The 18,904-nt window shown below is 31.7% G+C and overlaps 2 pseudogenes; one reads left to right on the top strand and one right to left on the bottom strand.

Annotated features, from left to right (window-relative positions):
• Window positions 1–4,287: 4,287 nt before the first annotated feature.
• Window positions 4,288–7,501, bottom strand: LOC150037495 (uncharacterized; annotated as a pseudogene).
• A 96-nt stretch (window positions 7,502–7,597) lies between these two features.
• On the top strand, window positions 7,598–11,050 carry LOC150037494 (uncharacterized; annotated as a pseudogene).
• The last annotated feature ends 7,854 nt before the right edge of the window (window positions 11,051–18,904 follow it).

The following is an 18,904-nucleotide window of genomic DNA, read 5'->3' as shown; positions in this document are numbered from 1 at the left end:
AACCTAGAGTAGCCATGATACCATTGCTTAGGTTTTTCACACTCGAAACACCATAAATTATATACATTTCATACTTTTATTGATATCTCAATCGATTGTTGGTTTCTGGATGATATGTTAATTAATTTTTTTCATTAATTAACTATAGATCACTCCATTATAGATCCAGTGTTGGACTCTTATGCATTATAAGGGACAAGTTGTATCGTGGATATAATCACGAAATGCAATTTAATCTTTTACGAGTTATCTATGATTATGTTTGGTCTAGTGCAAGTAAATCCTTCATGAGTTGTCCATAATCATCTATATTTGAATATTTCATTATGATTCCATAGGAAAGAAAATAGCACCAATGAGTTTCTAATCACAATTGCAGCTTGTTTGTAGTAAACCCTATGAAGGAAATCTCATTCTTTTTGTGATTTATTGAATGATGGTTGATTTCCATTATGATTGAACCAAATGTTCACTATGGGTGCATAAACACCACCGTATTTCAATTACCTTTCACTTCTTAATTTCTTTAAAATCTTTATTCAATAAAATAAAACATTTAGGGTCTATATTGCTTGATAGATAAAGTAGAAACAAAAATTTGAAAACAAAGAATTCAATGAAAACAAGGTTGTATCAAGTGATTCAATGAAAATAAAGTTGTATTTTTTGTTTTAGATATGTGTTTAGAAGCATATTCAAAAATTGAATTTTAGTTTAACTCGTTGTTTTAAATGAGTTTGATACTATATTTTAAAAACCATAAAACTAATTGTGCCATGGACTAAATTTTAAATTGACTATAAATTAATTTATAAAAATGTTTTATGTTTAAAAATTATGTTATTATTATTTTGTAATATTATATAATTTATAATACATTACACAATAGGAGTTTTTTTAAAAATAGAAAAATAACGGAAACTATTCACACAAGATATCATAATTTTAATCTTCTTTGATACAGTAGAAATCTATCAGGGTCTATTAGTGATAGAAACTAGTAGAAATATACCACTAATCAATGCTAAAAGAAGTTTATCTGTATCTATTAGTGTGTGTTTGTTCTTTCTAAAACTAGTTTGACATTTTTTTTTTATCGGTAAAAAATTTCTTCACACAATACTTATTTTAATTTTGATACTACACTTATAAATTATATATGTTTAATTTATAATAACATTATTAATAAATATAATTATGCATTTTAGAATTTAAAATTCAAAATCTAGTTATATTAGAAATATAAAAATGTTATTTTTGAAATTTATACTATTTAATTTACAGAATCTGTAAACAATTTTTTGAAATAGAATTGAGATTATTTTAAATATATATTTGTTGAATTTAATGAATTTGAAAACATAAAATAGAATTTGATTTGCCAACCATATAAAACCTTGTTAGGGTGTAATTATTCATAAACATATAAATTAGGATTTGATCCACAATCCATGTTTAGAAATTAGTACAAAGATGCTTAAATAACCTTTTCTGTACTAATTTTAAACTAATAATTAGAGTATCTTCAGCGACCAAACTCAAATATTTCATCAATTATATATTAGTTAATCATTGTACTAATAATTAGAGTATTTGCACCCCAAACACAGATTATTATAACCCAGACTATAATAACCTGTACAACAAACACAGACTATAATAACCTGCACACCAAACACAAACTATTATACCATAAACTATAATAACCTGCACTCCAAATACAGAATATTATAACACAGACTAAAATAATCTGCACCCCAAACATAGACCATTATAATCCTCAAACTATTATAACTCACATACTATTATTACCCATAGACTATAATAAACACTGACTATTACAACCCACTCAGCACCCTAAACGCCCCCTTAGAGTTAAATTAATTTATGACTCAAATAATTCAATTAGATTTCCTAAATTGCAAATTTGGTCTATATTATTGAATTGGAAGTTTTTTTTTTTTTTTTTTCGAGTTCAACTGGGGTGGGGGACTTGATACACTCACATGCCAATTGAGCTATGCTCGATTTGACGAAAAAAATTTAGAATTTAGTCTTTATAATTTATATTATATTTAAAATTAAAACTCTAGCGACTATTATGATGATTTTATTAAACCATAGAAACTATTTATGAAGTTTTATTAAACTATAAATACCAAATTTTTACTTTTAAATAATGTAGACTAAATTCTAACATTTTCCAAATTATAGGGATTAAATTTGAAACTTAACTTAAAAGAATTCTCTTTTGACCTAATTCAATCCAACCCATATCCAATTATAAATACCTATACCAGTAATATTGATATTAATAACATGAGTCTAATATTAATGATTGTGAATTTAAACTTATTTGAAAATTTATCAACATCGACATGTTTTTGGCATTTTCATATAATTAAGATGTCAACATTCTCTAACAACAAAATCTATAAATGAATGTAAAAAAAAAAAAAAAAAGTATTCATATTTCATATATTAATTAATTTATTAAATTACAATTATCCTCTATGAGTTTTCATGTTTTGAAATCGATCCTAACTCTTTACTTATTTCTGGTTTGAATAGATAGCAACATAAACATCCTCTAAACTGTTATATTCTAACTAATTAGAATATTCACTTAACCAAGCTATATTACATCGTGTTGACTTTTTACCAAAATTTTTAAGTGGAAAAGTATGATTTCGAGGTTTACAATGATCTTTTAGTAAATATGTTATACGAACTTGATCTCAAATATTATAATTATAATAATAAATTTTGGTTCTTAGACCAGGATATGCAAGTAGTTTTTCTAGATTGATTTTATCGATTAGAATAAAAAATATTTCCCATTCTTTGAAGATGGTACCTCTACAATCTCTATTGTTGCTTTTCTTTTTTAATATCTCTCCATATTAATTTTGAATTAACTCTATAAAAGTATTAATAATAAGAATATTACATTCCATTATATAGATTTAAAGGCTTAAAAACTTAAAATCTAAGAAGATTTTAAAACTTACTTGTCAAGTTTGTGTATCTATATGAGTGACAACAAATAATCCTCTTGCTTGAACTTTGAAATTAATTTTTAAAACCTATATGAGTAGATATGAATATAAAAATAATATGGAAACAAACAAAAATATATAATGTCACACCCCGCCCCGAGCTCGCACTCCTGAACCCGAGGAGAGGCGTGAGGGACCGCAGATACCACCATTTTGTGATATCTACTGCCCATCTGAACTCTTTACTACACTCAGTAAACTTTAAGTCGAGGAGATAAATAACAACTGATTAAGTAGGCCATTTTATACAACAATGTAAAGTTTATACAACTCCAAGACTTAACTACAAATTTTACAACAACCACTCTTAAAACCCTCTGGAAGTGCAATTGTGGCATGTGGCAGACCTTGACCTTAGCAGCACCCTAGAACTCCTCACTTTTCGCTACCTGGGAAGAAAAACATGAAAGAAAAGAATGAGCTTCACAAAGCTCAATGAGTGGTAAGTAACTTCTAAAGTCTATCTCAACTCATAAATAACAAGCATATCACAACTACAAGATTACATTCAAACCTCAACTTTGAATGAGTCTGTTCTCAACTCTATCTACACGCACAATAGATAGCTAAACTGATAACTATTTAGAATGAGTCTAATCTCTACCTACACATACGGTAGATAGTTAACTGTTATTAAATACAATGCTTACTCTTTTCATTTCCTTTGTCTCCTATGTGCACATAGCTCCCTGCTCATGGGCTCAGAAGCTAGGCCCGTCGGCCTTCTAACCAGCCCATACGAGGATCCACCCACAGGCTCAGGAACTAGACCTCTCGGTCCCCTGACCATCCCATGAGATTTTGCTTTCAGGCTCAGGAACTAGGTCTATTGACCCCCTGACCATCCCGATCACATAATCTCATTCTCATGCTAGGTACTCATTCATAACATAAGCATACACAATTTACTCTAAAATATATACTTTAAGACTTAAAGGAAAGTACCACTTACCTTGGTAAGGATAGGAATCTTTCTCTCAGAAGTTCCTTGATCCTCCCGGGCTCGTCTTTTGAACCCTAAATTCCAGATTCAATTTAAAGCTCAGATTACTCATAGTTCTAGACTTTATCTCGAGCTACTTCCTTCTACAAATATGCTCTAAAATGTCTCAAAAAGCTTAACTAAAAATCTTAGCTCATAACTCTTCGTGGTTTGGCCAGAATCATCAAAACATCAAGGCTGACCCAGGCTTACCCGACAACTCGACCCTTCTGTCTTGTCCTCATTCTATAACCCAATTCCTTGGAGTTTCTTCTCTGGATTTGGAATCACTCCAAACGCACAAGTATTCTGGGAGAACTCTTCATCCCAAGTTGATGCTACTTCCAGACCTTCCTGTCCGACAACATCTCCTCCTCTTGGAACTTCATGACCGACGCATGGTTTCTGCAACAAACGCATGCGTTCTTCCATCAATGCATAGTCTTCTCCGAATCAGCCTTCATTCACTCTTCTTAGTGTCCTTTGAAGAGAATTTGAGTTATGGTCTGAAGTCCTTGGCCCTATTTATAGGCATCCAAAATCTCCTAAGGCCGACACCTCCTACTTGGTCGCATGTCCAAGTGTCCTTTCCTTACACTATTAATGCAACCTTACACCATCACAATCCAAGGTGTCTTCCTCTTCCTTTAGCCAACACATAGACCTCACATTTGCATGTCTTCTTGTGCATCCACCTCGTTTGCTTAAGGCCTAAGGTTTCATCCCAACAAGCTACATGTCCGGATGACGACCTTGAATGCGTCCATCTAACTTCATATGTGTTCATCTCTCATATGCGTCCATCTAATTTCATATGTGTTCATCCAACCTTACCTTGTGCCCTTACGGTGTCTTTAAATCTCAACATAACACCCTTCAAGCCATTGCCGCCTAGCACCTTTCCCCGTATGCGACCTACTAACCTCAATTGTGCCATTTCCAATTAACGCAACCTTACCTTGTGCATCCTATTGACGCAACTTTGTCGTATATGCTGGATGCTCACAATGCTCCTCCTTGGCCACATGCCTTCTACCACATGGCTTACCTTTGCCCTATGCGCTCAACTAGGATTATGACCAACCCTCTTCCACCGCATACTATTTGCTCAACCCTTGTCCACATGCCTCGAATGTCCTCGGCACATAGCACATCACCAATGCATAACAACCTTTGGGTCATCCTAGTTCTCAACTCAACACCTCATGGTATAGCTTACCATCGCCTAGGATCTTGCTAGCGCATCCCTTATGACCAATGCATATATGTCCTTGTTGCTTGTCAACATCCTTAGTCTCTACTTTAAGACCAACGCAACCAACCTCATAAACCTTATTACCACAAGCTTTAGCAACGCAAAGACAATTCACCATGTGTCCACCATAGCTTGTTTCATCACCTAGCTCATCCTTTAGCAAGGCCGCCGCATAGCACCATCACATGGTGTTGCCGTATACCATCGTGTAGCATTGCCGCATACCCTCGCGTAGCACTACTCCTTTTACTACACGATCAACTAGCACGCGCAACTCTTACGTCTAACGCCCTTGTCCGCGCAACTTAAGGCTGCCACATGCGTTTTTCTAACCTCTCAAGACATTGGCTGCTGTATGTGTTTCTCTTGGCCACACTTTGGCTTTCTTCAATGCCTAAATAACCTCTAAATGAGCAAGGCTAATGCATGGAACAACACTTAGTCAATTTTCTAGCTTCCAACTCATGGGTTATATTTAGCCAATTTTCTACTAGTTAAGGCTTCTCCTAAAATCTTATTTAAACACTTAGAAATTTCCTTCACTTCAACATAGGATTTAACTTTCACTTAGTTAATCCCTTTTATTTCCTGCTTAAGTAGGAAAAATAAAAATCTGGGTTTCACATATAAGGTGTAATGTGAATATAAAATTATGTGCAGAAAATGAACGACATCTTTTTAATTGAATGTTCTTGAGATTGAAAAGTGAATTTTGAAAAGAATGTAAAAAGTGTATAAACTGTCCAATCATGTTACTTATAAAAAATAATCTTGTTTGATTATTTATTAAAAAATGGTAAGTTATTATATTTTAATTGGATCGTATGGCAGAATTTAAGGTTTCATTCTGAAAAATGACAAAGCTGCCCAAAAATAAGAATTATGGCAACTCACGTGACATGCAAATGGCCACAAATTTCTAAATCCCTGATTTGTCCTTGCCTTGTTCGTAAGTGATGTTGTTGATGAAACTTTAAATACTAAATAGAAAACAGGGTTGAGGTATATGTCAAGGACAACTGCCCTCCTAATTTTGCTCATGTAATTAACATATCTCTATATTTTATTATTATTTTAGATTCTGTTTAACCACTTTTCGAATTTATCTCACCTTAATTAAATATCCAGATTTTTCTACTAAATTTATATTTGAAATATCCATATATTATTATAATTTATTTTATCCATATATTTTATTCAAATCTTTGAATGGTTTATACGTATTCAATTTTATTCAGATCTTTATATTGTTTCTCATATTTTTATATATACATTCTTAATAAATTAGTTGTATGTTTCTCACATTCTTAATAAATTAGTTGTATATACTATTTTTGTTATTATTTTAACGATTTGGGAAAAAGAAATATCACTTCATAAAAAAAGGTCATGCATTGGTTGCACAAGAATCAGTTAGATTGTTGCTCCGTATATTGCTATAACTTTTATTACTCACACTAAGTGTTCATCGATTTAGGTTTTCTTGTGATTTCTTTAATAAGCTACTGTTTTTGCTATGGCATTACAAAGGATTAGACTCCTCTTTGATGGTTGATGGGATGAGAATTCTCACTACCATAATTTTCAAAATTTTAAGGCACATATTCCATCAAATTCATCGTTCCAACAATTTGTGGAATATATCCATGGTAAACTTTTTTCCTCGAGTGAGTTAACTATATCTTGTTTGACAATGTACCAGATTGGTTTTGCCAATTCGAATTTTGTTAGTATTGTCGAAGATAAAGATATTTTGTGGTTGATGTTAGTGTTATCAGACTCCCCCAAAATTTATTTATGTGTGGTGGTTGACCATGTCTCATCTGTTGCCCCAAACACTTGAAATACATTGTATTTGAATAATGAATTAGCAAACATTGATAATTCTTCCCAACCTCCCGAGGGAAACATTGAAATCATTGATTTTCAAGACTTCGATTCCTTTCAATCTGGTATTTCCGTTAGAGTAGGTTTACTTTTTAGCAGCAAGTTTGTATTGAAGAAAGCAATTTATTTGTTTGCTCTTAAAAACAGTTTTGAACTTACTATTACTAGGTAAAAAAAACTTCATTTGAAATTTGTTGCAAGGATATGTCTTGTGGGTGGTATCTATGTGAATCTGTATATAGAGGGGGTGGTGTGTGGATGGTTCGGAAATACATCGATATCCATCAATGTTCTATTGACATTGTTAAAGATGGTCATCGACAAACAACATCTTAGATTGCTGCTGAGTGTATAAAGTCATTTTTTAAAATGAATGACAAAGTCCCATGCCGACCTTGTGATGTTGTAAGCTATATGAGAATACAACATGATGTAAATATACGTTATGATAAAGCTTGGAGAGGTCATGAGATTGCCCTTAATTCCCTCAGAGGGACTCCTGAGTCCTCACATGCCATTTTGTCACCATTTTAGCTACATTGGTTGAAAACAATCATGGTATTTTTCTTGTCTATATTTAGTTTAAGCAATTATATACAACCTATTTTGTTTTGTATATGCACCCTAGTTTATTCCTTACAGGAACATATACAGCACAAGAATCTGATAATGAAAGTAAGTTTAAGTATTACTTTATGGCCCTTACTGCTCCCATAGATGCATGAAATTTTTGTTTTCCTATTATGTTAGTTGATGGTTCTAGTCTAAAGAAAAAAATTTTGGGATATTATTGTTTGCTAACACATTTGATGGCAATTCGTAGATTGTACGTCTTGCATTTTCCATTGTCGATTATGAGAATGATACATCATGGTCTTGGTTTTTTCATAATCTTAAAGCTGTTTTTGGGGATTCTTACGACCATGTTATTGTGTCGGATGGTCATAAAAGTATAGTCAAGGGTGTTAGTTCTATTTATGATTTGCTGAACAACGGTTGTGTGCATTTCATTTGTATAAGAACCATAAATCACGTTTAATTGAAGACAATTTCCATACATGTGCAAGAGCATATACAATTGGTGAATTTGAGTATTACATAAGGAAGTTGGATGAGGTTGCTTCATCCATTAGGCTTGAATTAGAGGATGTTGGAAAATCTAAATGGGATAGGGAATTTTGTTGGAGGAAAAGATATTCCTTGATGACAATCAATATATCTGAATGCATGAATTCAGCTTTAAAAGAAGCACACGAATTACCTATTGGTCTCCTTGAATCCATCCATAGTTTGGTTCAAAAATTGTTTTATAAACGTTGTAGTCATTGAAGTTTCCAGCATTCTGCATTGTCATCGTATGCAGAGAACACTATTCGATCAGCTTTAAGTGACAATAGGTCAATGGATGCAAGTGTTCTTTTATTTACACAATATTTATATTCAATTAAACCTATTGTTAATAGTAAACATTATAAGTTTATTAATCTTTTTTTTTTTGTAGTTATACCCCATTGACTAGTATGAATTTGAAGTGCATGATCGCTCAAACTAATTTGTTGTTAACATTCTGAATCGTACTTGCTCGTGTCGGCGTTGGGACCTAGACATGATCTCGTGCTCTCATGCATGCATTGCATTGTCTCGTAGGAACCTTCAACTGCAGTCATACACACATGATTTCTATCGTGTTTCCAATCTACATTTGTTATATAGAAAGAAAACGCGACCTATTTTTAATGTTCAACAACTCACTTCAATTCATGCAGTTGGCAATGATCCAATTCTCCCTCCTAATGTCAAACGTCTGGTTGGGATTGTTAGATTAAGGAAGTAAGCAGCAGAAGCAAAACAGGATCATTAAGCATTCTAATTCGTTAATTTGGCTTTAAACTCACATGCTCATAAACTAAAAACAGAGTTTCAACACTAACCTTTTAAGTACCTTTAAATCACGAACTTCAACTTCAATCCTCCCTTCTATTGGATGTGAACCACCACAAGGTCTTCCCCACTATTCTCTTAGTGCCTTAGATTGAGTTGTGGGACTCAAAACAAGCTTGAATTAGGGAAAATGGAGGAGAAAGGTTTTCTGGTTTCACTATGAAGAATAGTTTTCTTCAACCTTTAATTTCTCATAATTCAGCAACAATTGTATGCCCATTCCATTCAAAATTCTAGCATTATATTACATGATTTTCATGCAACTAAATTTCCTACATGAATCACAGCTCATGCTTAAGAAATTTGAGTGGAAAGTATTGAGGTATGAGTAAGGTGCTTGAAGAAGTGAGTGGAAAAATCCAACTCTTTTTGGATTTTCCAAATTTCCAATTCCTTTTATTTCAATTTTTCTTTTCAAAATCAAAATTCTTTTCAGTTTTAATTCTAATAATTAAGATTGAAATTTTATTAATTTTTCTAATAAAATTAATAATTAATAATTAACTAAACAATTTAATTAATTCTAATTAATTTAATATCCAATATTAAATTAATTTAACACCTTTTCACTCTCATGAATCCTTATTCATGAATTTAATATTTAAATCATATTTAAATATTAATTGATTCTCCAATTTCGTTTAATTTCAAAATTAAACATATAATTATATCACATATAATTACTAATTCTCTTAATTCTAATTTGAACGTTTCAAATCAACTTATCACGCTACTCTAAGGCTAATCTATTTATGAGCTAGTAGGGGGACCTAGTGGACCTACAGATCATGGGCTCCAACGATCCGAGATTAATCGGCTAAACTCTTTACACCGAATTAACCCCCATTTGTTAACTAATGGGACACTCCACTATAGCCCATAGTTGAACTCTTCTCACTGTTGTCCACTTAATAACCATAATTAGTAAGTCATTCCTTCACAGGTTGTTCGTAATAACGGCTGGGTCAAAAGGTTGTTTTGCCCCCGAAATTACCTCTTGTTTCTTAAGTCCCATTGATCCTCTAATGAACAGTTGGTTTGTGATTCGATCATCAAATCGAGTCCCTCTCGGGTCAATGAGAGGGTAGGGCCCCTTGTTCAAGACCCTAAGTCAGCACTTAAGGGAATAACCTCTCTACTATCCCTGAAAGCGGGTAGTAATGAATTTCATCCTGCACCATATGTCCCCAGCTATCTACCCGGTCTTACCCCTGCAATGGGAGCCTTATTAAGTTGGCATGTTGAGCTAACCTCCACCTATGAAAATCTAAGGATAATCTCGAATAAACAAGAGTTCATAGTTAGCTCAAGATTAAGGTCAAGTTACCTAGGTCGTCGCTGTGAAATAGTTAGTCTTAAACAGTAAACAAGTTATAAAGTAAGAGTGACTTATGTCGTGGTCCAATCTTGTGCAAACTCATTGCACAGGACACCCCCACTCCTCATGTCATCATATATATGAATTAGGATCACTTCATCTGTAGCACTTTACAACTCTTTGTAACAACTTCAGAATAAACCGCATCTGATAGTGTTACCAGAATAAGGCACCCAACCTTTTTCATATACTATGGATCATTTTGACTATTTACTCAAACTTGATTTACTTTTATGTCTCCACATAAAGTTCAAGTACTCATGTAATAGTCAAGGATCTTTTAGTTTATTGGATTTATTTCTAAAACGAAATAAGCAATTTATATATTAAATATAACTTTATTGAATCAAATTTCAATAACAAATTTATTGATTTAGAGAATAAGTTTATTGTTTACAAACCACGAGTTTTAGGATATAAAACCCAACAGGGGACCTAAGAAAAAAAGAATCATGTCTTGTTTAGAAAACAAAGCTACAGTCTGTTGTAGTCCGTTGGGTAAGAGGGGTCATAACTGTATGTCTTGCAAGGATCCTATACGTCATTGAATGCACTTATAGTGTTATATTTTGTAGTATTATTTTTCTTTACTTTTCAGTTTGTTTCCCTTTTCACACAGCTCTTTAATATTCAAACTTAATGGAATTTATGAAAGGAATTGTTATTTATATTGATATTGCAATTTGTTATCTTACTTTTATGTTGGTAGTTCAGTCATTTTTAAAACTTAAACCTAATTTATGTTGGTAGTTCAGTCATTTGTATTATCCAGAATGGGCATAATTAAGCTGAACGTTTTAGAATTATAGTATGTTTGTGAAATAAATCCAAAATATTCACATTGTATACCAAAATAGTAATGATATAACAATGATTGTACATGGAATTGAAAGTTAAATATTACTAATTAATTATGGTTGTTCAGTCATTTGTATTAGGGTAATTGCAATTGGTAGCATTTTTAGAAATAATAACCAAGTGTATAATATCATTTAAAAAAAATTGCAAATATAGACAAATCTATCAACGATAGACTTCTATCGTTGATAGACTCTTTCCAGTGGTATAGTCTATCACTAATAGACTTCTACCAATAATATGGTCTATCACTGATAGACTATTTAAATTTGGTCATATTTGCAATTTTTTTTTACATTATGTTATATTTGCTAATACTTTGGGTCTAATGTCTATATTTGCAATTGTCCCTTTGTATTATTCATAATAGGAAATTAAGCTAAACATTTTAGAATTACAGTGTGTTTGTGAAATCAATCCAAAATATTTAAATTGTATACCAAAACATTATAGATATAACAAGTCCAAATCACTTGATACATTCGTTGTTCATTTATGTTATTGAGGATTGGAAATTGAGTTGCATGCTTTATAATTACAGTGTGTTTGTTGTTATTAAACTTTATGTATGTGCAATGTGAAAAGTTCAATTCACCTAAAATTACAAATAATTTATGTATATGTCCTTTGGACGATTAAGACTTTAACAAGCCCATTTTATCGAGGTTATTCAGTACCGGATTGGCCAGAAAAACTCGTACACAATAACTGCTCCAAATCCAAATCTATTATATTTTCAAAATCCAAAATAGTTATATTGTATACCAAAATAGAAAGTATATCAACATATCCAAGTCATTCCCTTCATTGAATGTAGGAACCAATTCTACTAAAAAGTTCTAAAGTTTAAAACATATACCAAAACAAGATTATAAAATTTGCCCAAATAGCTACACAAAATCTAAATGTATTCTACTTTCAAAATCTAAAACAAGAATGACATAAAAAGTCAAAATCACTTGGTTCATTCATCACAAGTTCAGGCTTGGCTTAAGTGCAAGTCAAATGATGGGCCATCTGGGGGGTATTTTCATCCGTGATTTGAAGTTTTCGTATTATCCATCTTGTTGCATCTATCCATATGTCTATCATTGGTGGATTCACATCATTAACTTTTGGCAGTTTTCTTTTTAGTTCTCCTTGCCTTGATCTTCTTTCCTCCTTTTGGTTAGTCATCATGATCAACTCTTGCTTAGTTACGTTTAACTAACAACATTTAGTGACCAATTAGTTGTTGTTAGGACTCCTTGTAATAGGGTTATTTTCATCAATGTTGTATAGCTTATCAATCATATCCAACTTCCTTTTGACCTTTTATTAGTTATTCAAGAAACAACATTTGTTATAGATATGTATAAATACACATTATATGTTCAAGATCCACATTAGTTGTAGTATTATACCTCTTGCTTTTTTGGTTATAGGTGTTGACCTATGCACCACAATGGCCATACCTTTTCAAGAATCTTAGTTGTTGAAGTTTTAGGAGTGTGATTCTATTAACACATTAAAAAATCCAAATAATTTATTTAATATGGAGTTAAAAAATAATAATTAAATTTTGTACAGTTTTAAAGAAACATACCAATATTATTGTCTTTCACTTGTTTGACATCTCCAACTTCTTATAAATATTTTGTTCATCAATTGATCAAATCACTTCGTTGATTTCTTGATCAATATCTTGATTGTCCTATCTCAATCAATTTTGCTAGTCAATTTCCATGTATTGTAAAAGATATAATCTGTAACATGCTTATATCAACTCACCTTGACCTTTGGTTCTTTACTTATTTTTTCTTCAGACTCCTTGTTTTAATCTCCATGGCATGCTTCTTTGTGTACTGCTGATAGTATTTTCAATTTATGATCCTTGTTTCCTTGGCCTTCTTCGTCCTCATCGTCATCTTTTCTTCGAATTATTGTAGGAGTATCAAAAGCATCAACCAACCCCTTATCTTCTTCTTTTTCTTCTTGTTCTTTCTCAATACCATCTAGTTCCTTTTCAAATTTGGATGCAAGCGACTTCCATATAATTCATAGTAGGTTTGTACTATGAAATACAATAAATACAGTGAAGTTAGTTTACATACCATAAATAGATTGCTTGTTGATGCGTGTGATTGAACAGTCTGTGTAGTCTTCATGTAGTCAATCATTTTGTTTAACGATTCCACCAAGTCATCTATCTTCTTCGTCAAGATTTGCTGACTAATCTTCATGGCATCAAAGTTTTCATCTGTTCTTGTGTTCATTAATTGTTGTATTGTCTCTATTCCTTCAAATCTTTGTTTCATTTCAAATTTGTCAGATGATAAACCAAGTCTTCTATTCAAGGATAGTTCAACCACTCTCTCTCTTGGCCTATATCTTCTCATTTCTTCTTCAACCTCTTGCAGCACCCTTTTTTCCTCCTCAATGAATGGAGCAAAATATAGCATAGTCATTTCTCGTGGGGTTGCAAGTAATGGACAAATTTCAAGTTGTCCAGTAAACAAGGAAATAATATGTTAGTTTATAGTTTAGAATTTAAGACTGTATGTCTATTTTGTTTGTATAGATATTTATACCTCTTTTGAATCAAATACTCTTCTCTTGAGATCCTTCCATTTGGGTTGGCTGTCTGCAACCCAATTTACTATCCTTTGAACATTATTAGAAATCTTCCTGGAAAATAAATTTTGTGACGAGCTCAAGGTGGGTATGACCTCGTATGCCCATGCTACGATTGGGAATATAAATTCCCCCATTGATCTTCTTGATTTACCTTTGCTGTGTATTGCTCTATGCATAACATCAACAAGTAAATTAAAAGTAACCTTTCCCCATGGGTAGTTATCAAAGAGGTCATCGTCATCGACCATTAGGATGTGGTCTATATTCACATTCACTGAATCTTATTTTGTGAGAAGAAAACTTTCCAAGAAAAACAACATCGCCATTTTTATCCTGTCATTTTCACATCCTGCCTTGCTAACTTTAAAAGCTATGTTAAGGAAATACCTAGTCACAACTTTCATATCCTCGAAGTATATTTTTCTTATATTACCTCCTCATTTTATCCCACTTTTATCAATTATTGGCAATTCACCACAATTTATACCAATTATCAATGCAAATTCTCTCAAACCAAATTTCAGTACTCGACCCCCTATGAAGAAATTAAACTGGGATGATGACTTTGGTTTACACTATCTTTGTACTAGGTGTAACAACAGCTGGGAAGATTGATTTGTAATGGAAAAATCAAGGAAATGTCCAAAAATAGTTTCTCTAAATCTCTGTTGTAACTCCTTATTTAAATTCTCCTTGAGTTTATCAATTACAAAGTCTTTGTTTGCAAGTTTATTTTCAGTGGTTCATTTCTCTTTGCACTATCCATCAAATACAAACAATCCTAACACATTTGAAATAAACCATAAACACAAGCTTAATCATAAGCTAATAGTAAATACAATTACAGAATATTTAAGTAAAAATATCTCACGTGTATCTATCATTTCGATTGTTTTTCCCTTTTGACATGTTGTTACTTTGCCTTTTCCTTTATCTGACCTAGTTATTACCTAATATTTACAACCTTTGCCTTTATTTGACCTAGTTATTACCTAATATTTACAACTATCAATAAATACTTAAGTAAAAATACCTCACATATATCCATTCCATAGATGATTACCTTTTTTCATTTCTTTGTTTCCATCCTCTTGTCTGACTGTCCACTAGATGATCTTTTTTCTAATAGTGTTGTTTCCCCATAACTTTGTGGCTTCTCTTCTTTATTGTCTTTGCTTTCATCTTGCATGTTTTCATATGTCCCTTCAAGGTTCTCTTCTTCCTCTTCAAACTCATTACTATATTGTTCATCCCGTTTCATTATTTATTAATTATATTATGTAAATACTTTAACAAATACACTGCAATTAATAGATGATTTCATAAAATCTACATTATCATACCTTTCCCTCATATAGTTCATGTTGCTCTTCTTCTTCTATTACGTCCTTTCTCCCTTTCTTGCTTGGTTCTATCGTTTTTTTTTTCATAGCCTACATTGCAATTTAGATCTATAAGATCTTCAACCCTTAACATTTCTTGTTAAATCAAATAATCCTGACATTGCTCTTTATCCTTGGTTTGTTTGCTTGAACTTTGACCTCTAGTGTAGAAGCATTCCATTTTCGTTTGTTGCTAGTTATTGGAGTTGCACGTTTTATGTCTGATCCCTTGTCATTATCTCCCTTTTTCCCTGTTTTACATACATGATCAAAATTTGATATTCACAACTACTTGAAAATAAAAATAAGAACATACCTCGTCGTCACTGTTGAAAACTATTGGCCCTTTGGTTGTTTGTTTTTTCCACTAATTATTCCAGTTGCTCTTAATCTTTCGCTGGCTCTGCTTATTCCTTCGACTTTCTCTTTTTTCATGACTTGAAATGTTTGATTAATCGTAGGCTTATCAGTTTTATACAAATAACCAAAGGACGAGATTTTATATCATTTTCATTAATCGTTTCTGTTTACAAGTCCTAAAAAAACGACACTATTTTATATCCCAAAAGATTTGAATCTAAATATTTAACAATAAAACCAAGTTCTGATATCTAAAAAACCAATATTAAATCTTTGTTTATTTTTGAAAAAATAATGGAATATTTATATATTATATATAAACAGTTACGTTCAAATTTTTTTTCATCTCTTCAACGTGCAAACAAGAGTTAGACCAGATTGCAATACATGGATTAGAAGAAAGTTTGGGAATCGCAATGCTGTATGAAATTAGAAAATTTAAGCAGATTCCAGGCTTGACCTTCCTCCCTCAATCGAATCAGTAAAGAAGGGGTTTCAATGTCGAAAGTGTGGGAATCACTAAAGGAGGGGCTTAAAAGGACTTGAAGCAAGTGTTAAGATTCAATACCTGTGGAGAAATATTTGATACCGCACAAAAGTCCCTTGAAGCTGTCGCTTGAAGCTGTCGAGAAGGAGCTTCAATGTCGAAGGTCAAGCACTTGAAGCTGTCGAGAAGGTATTTCTTCTCTTGAACGATTTTTGAAGTGAAGGTCTTTCTTTCGTCGAACGATTTTTGAAGTTGTCAAGAACCCTCACACCTACTTCTTGCGTTGGAACGATTTTTAGGGAACAAATTTTTTGTTAGGGTTTTGGATTAAATTCATTGATTGCCGTGTGAGATGTGATGGTGGATTAAACACTTTGTCATAATGCATTATGTAGTGTGTGATAGTTGTGAGTAGAGTGTATTTGTTGTTTTCAAACGGTTGAAACCCTCAACCCTTTAGAATTCCATTGGAGTAGTTTTGACAATTGTTAATCATTATTTTTTAATTTTATATTCCATTTGCTATTTTTACAATTTTAAAAAGTTTTTGCTATTTATCCAAATGAAAACTTAAATTTTGCTATTTATCTAATCAACCCTATTCTAAATGTCATATTCTTTGACCTACGTTCCTTTATTAACTTTGGGCTAACGAGAAGAATAATAGATTTTAACTTTTCATTTGTAAAAATAGCAAATCATAATTTCATTCATAAAAATAGCAAAAAAATTTAAAAATAAAATATAAATAAATTTATAAAAGTCTAAATTACCCTCAGCTATACAAATGAGATTGCAAATGACTTATTAAGAAATATTCATAATTATATTGTAATTCAAACAAACATCTACAGACAATCGATTGGCCAGACTCTGCCGACCACTTTTCCAACCAAGTTGTAGCCATTTTCATCTCCAAAATTGACTCCTTCGCCAACAATGGTGCGGTCATGAATAGAATCCTTCGAAACAAACAAGTTAATGCCAACACCTTCCATATGCTTGTCATACCTTTTCATAATGGCTCATGCTTGTCATACCTTTTCATAATGGCTCATGCTTGTCATACCTTTTCATAATGGCTCGATATGAATCACTTTGGAAATAAAAAATTTTGCGACTTTAACTCTTGGTCGATGGTCAATTAAGTCGAGCTTTTCATCTATGCACCAATGGATTTGTTTGACTAAGTCAACCCTCCAAAGTAAACTTGTCGTCTATTGAGGACGAAAAAAAAATCATTAAGAAATAGATGAAAATTGAAAAATTAGATAAAATAAATTTTGAAATTGAAGATAAGATCAAACATGATATTTGAGGAAAAAAAATTATATTCGATTTTTAAAATTCGAAAGTGTAGGGAGATAATTTATGAGAAAATCAGGGTTTATGCTAAAAATTCTGCCATTGCAGCGTAACTGAAAATCTAGAGGGGTATTTTAGGGTTAAAGTAAAATTAATTACACTGTAATTATGATGAGAGTTTTGTAGTCATCAAAGATCTTTTGAAAGTTTTTTACGATACTTATAATGAGATATTTATGTGACCTACAAATACAGTGTAATTAGTTTACAAACTACATCCAACAAATACAATCAACTTAAAAACAAATACACTGCAATTGAAAATCACTCAAGCAAACCATCTACATCGCTTTTGAACTTACCCAAAATTCTATAATAATATTTTTTCTTGGTTCTAGACCAAAATATTAGTTTAGAAAGTGAGGGTTGGATTGATAAAAACTTCATCTAAATAATTGCATTCATGAAGAAAGAGACCGATTTAGATTGGAGTATGGAAATCCAATTAAAAACCAGAGTATGGAAATCCAATTAAAAACCATCAATTGAAATTACTAACCAATCATGATGTGGTGTTTATATCAATTGTGGAGATCTCATGAATAAAAAGGAAAGAAACAATGTTTGACGATGATACATCCTTCCAAGGTGGTATAAGATCCTCAAGGCAAACAGGTTAATACCAACACTGTCTATATGCTCGGCCTACCTTTTCACAATGGCTCGATAGAAATCACTTTGGAAAGAAGAGACTCTGTGACTTGAACTATATTGGTTGTGGTTGATTAAGTCGAGCCTTTCTTCCTGTACCTGTGGATTTGATCGATTAAGTCGAGCCTCCAAAGTAGACTTATCGTCGATTGAGAACAAAAAATAAAATCAATAAGAAAAAGATAAAAATTGAAAAATTAGATAAAATAAAATTTGAAATTGAAGATAAAATCAAATATGATAATTGAAAAAAATTATATTTAATTTTTAAATTTCGAAAAATGTAGAGTGATAATGTAGGAGAAAATCAAGATTTATGCTAAAAATTCTGCAAATGGCAGAATTAGTTGCAGTGTAACTGAAAATCCAAATGGAGGCATTTTAGGGTTAAAGAAAAATGGGAACACATGTGAGACTATATTTGCTATAAATTTGATGAAATTTTTGTTTTGCTATTCTTTCCAATGGAATTTTTAAAACAAACAATAATATGATTAAAAAAATAATTAATAAAAATGAGATTTTTTTTTATTCCATGTTTAAAATAGATTTATAATAAAGATAATCATAAAAATAATTTAAAAAATATATGATTTAATTATGATTAATAGAAAATCTACTATAAATATAAAAAGTTAGTTACGAAAACTAATATAGTATAAGATTTAAAAATCCAAAATAAG

The sequence above is a fragment of the Benincasa hispida genome, chromosome 3 (genome assembly GCF_027475165.1).
Source record: "Benincasa hispida cultivar pf3 chromosome 3, pf3_genome.v1.1, whole genome shotgun sequence".
Taxonomy (NCBI): Eukaryota; Viridiplantae; Streptophyta; class Magnoliopsida; order Cucurbitales; family Cucurbitaceae; genus Benincasa; species Benincasa hispida.
The sequence above is the reverse complement of the archived record's forward strand: the minus strand, read 5'-3'. Positions and strand labels throughout refer to the sequence as shown.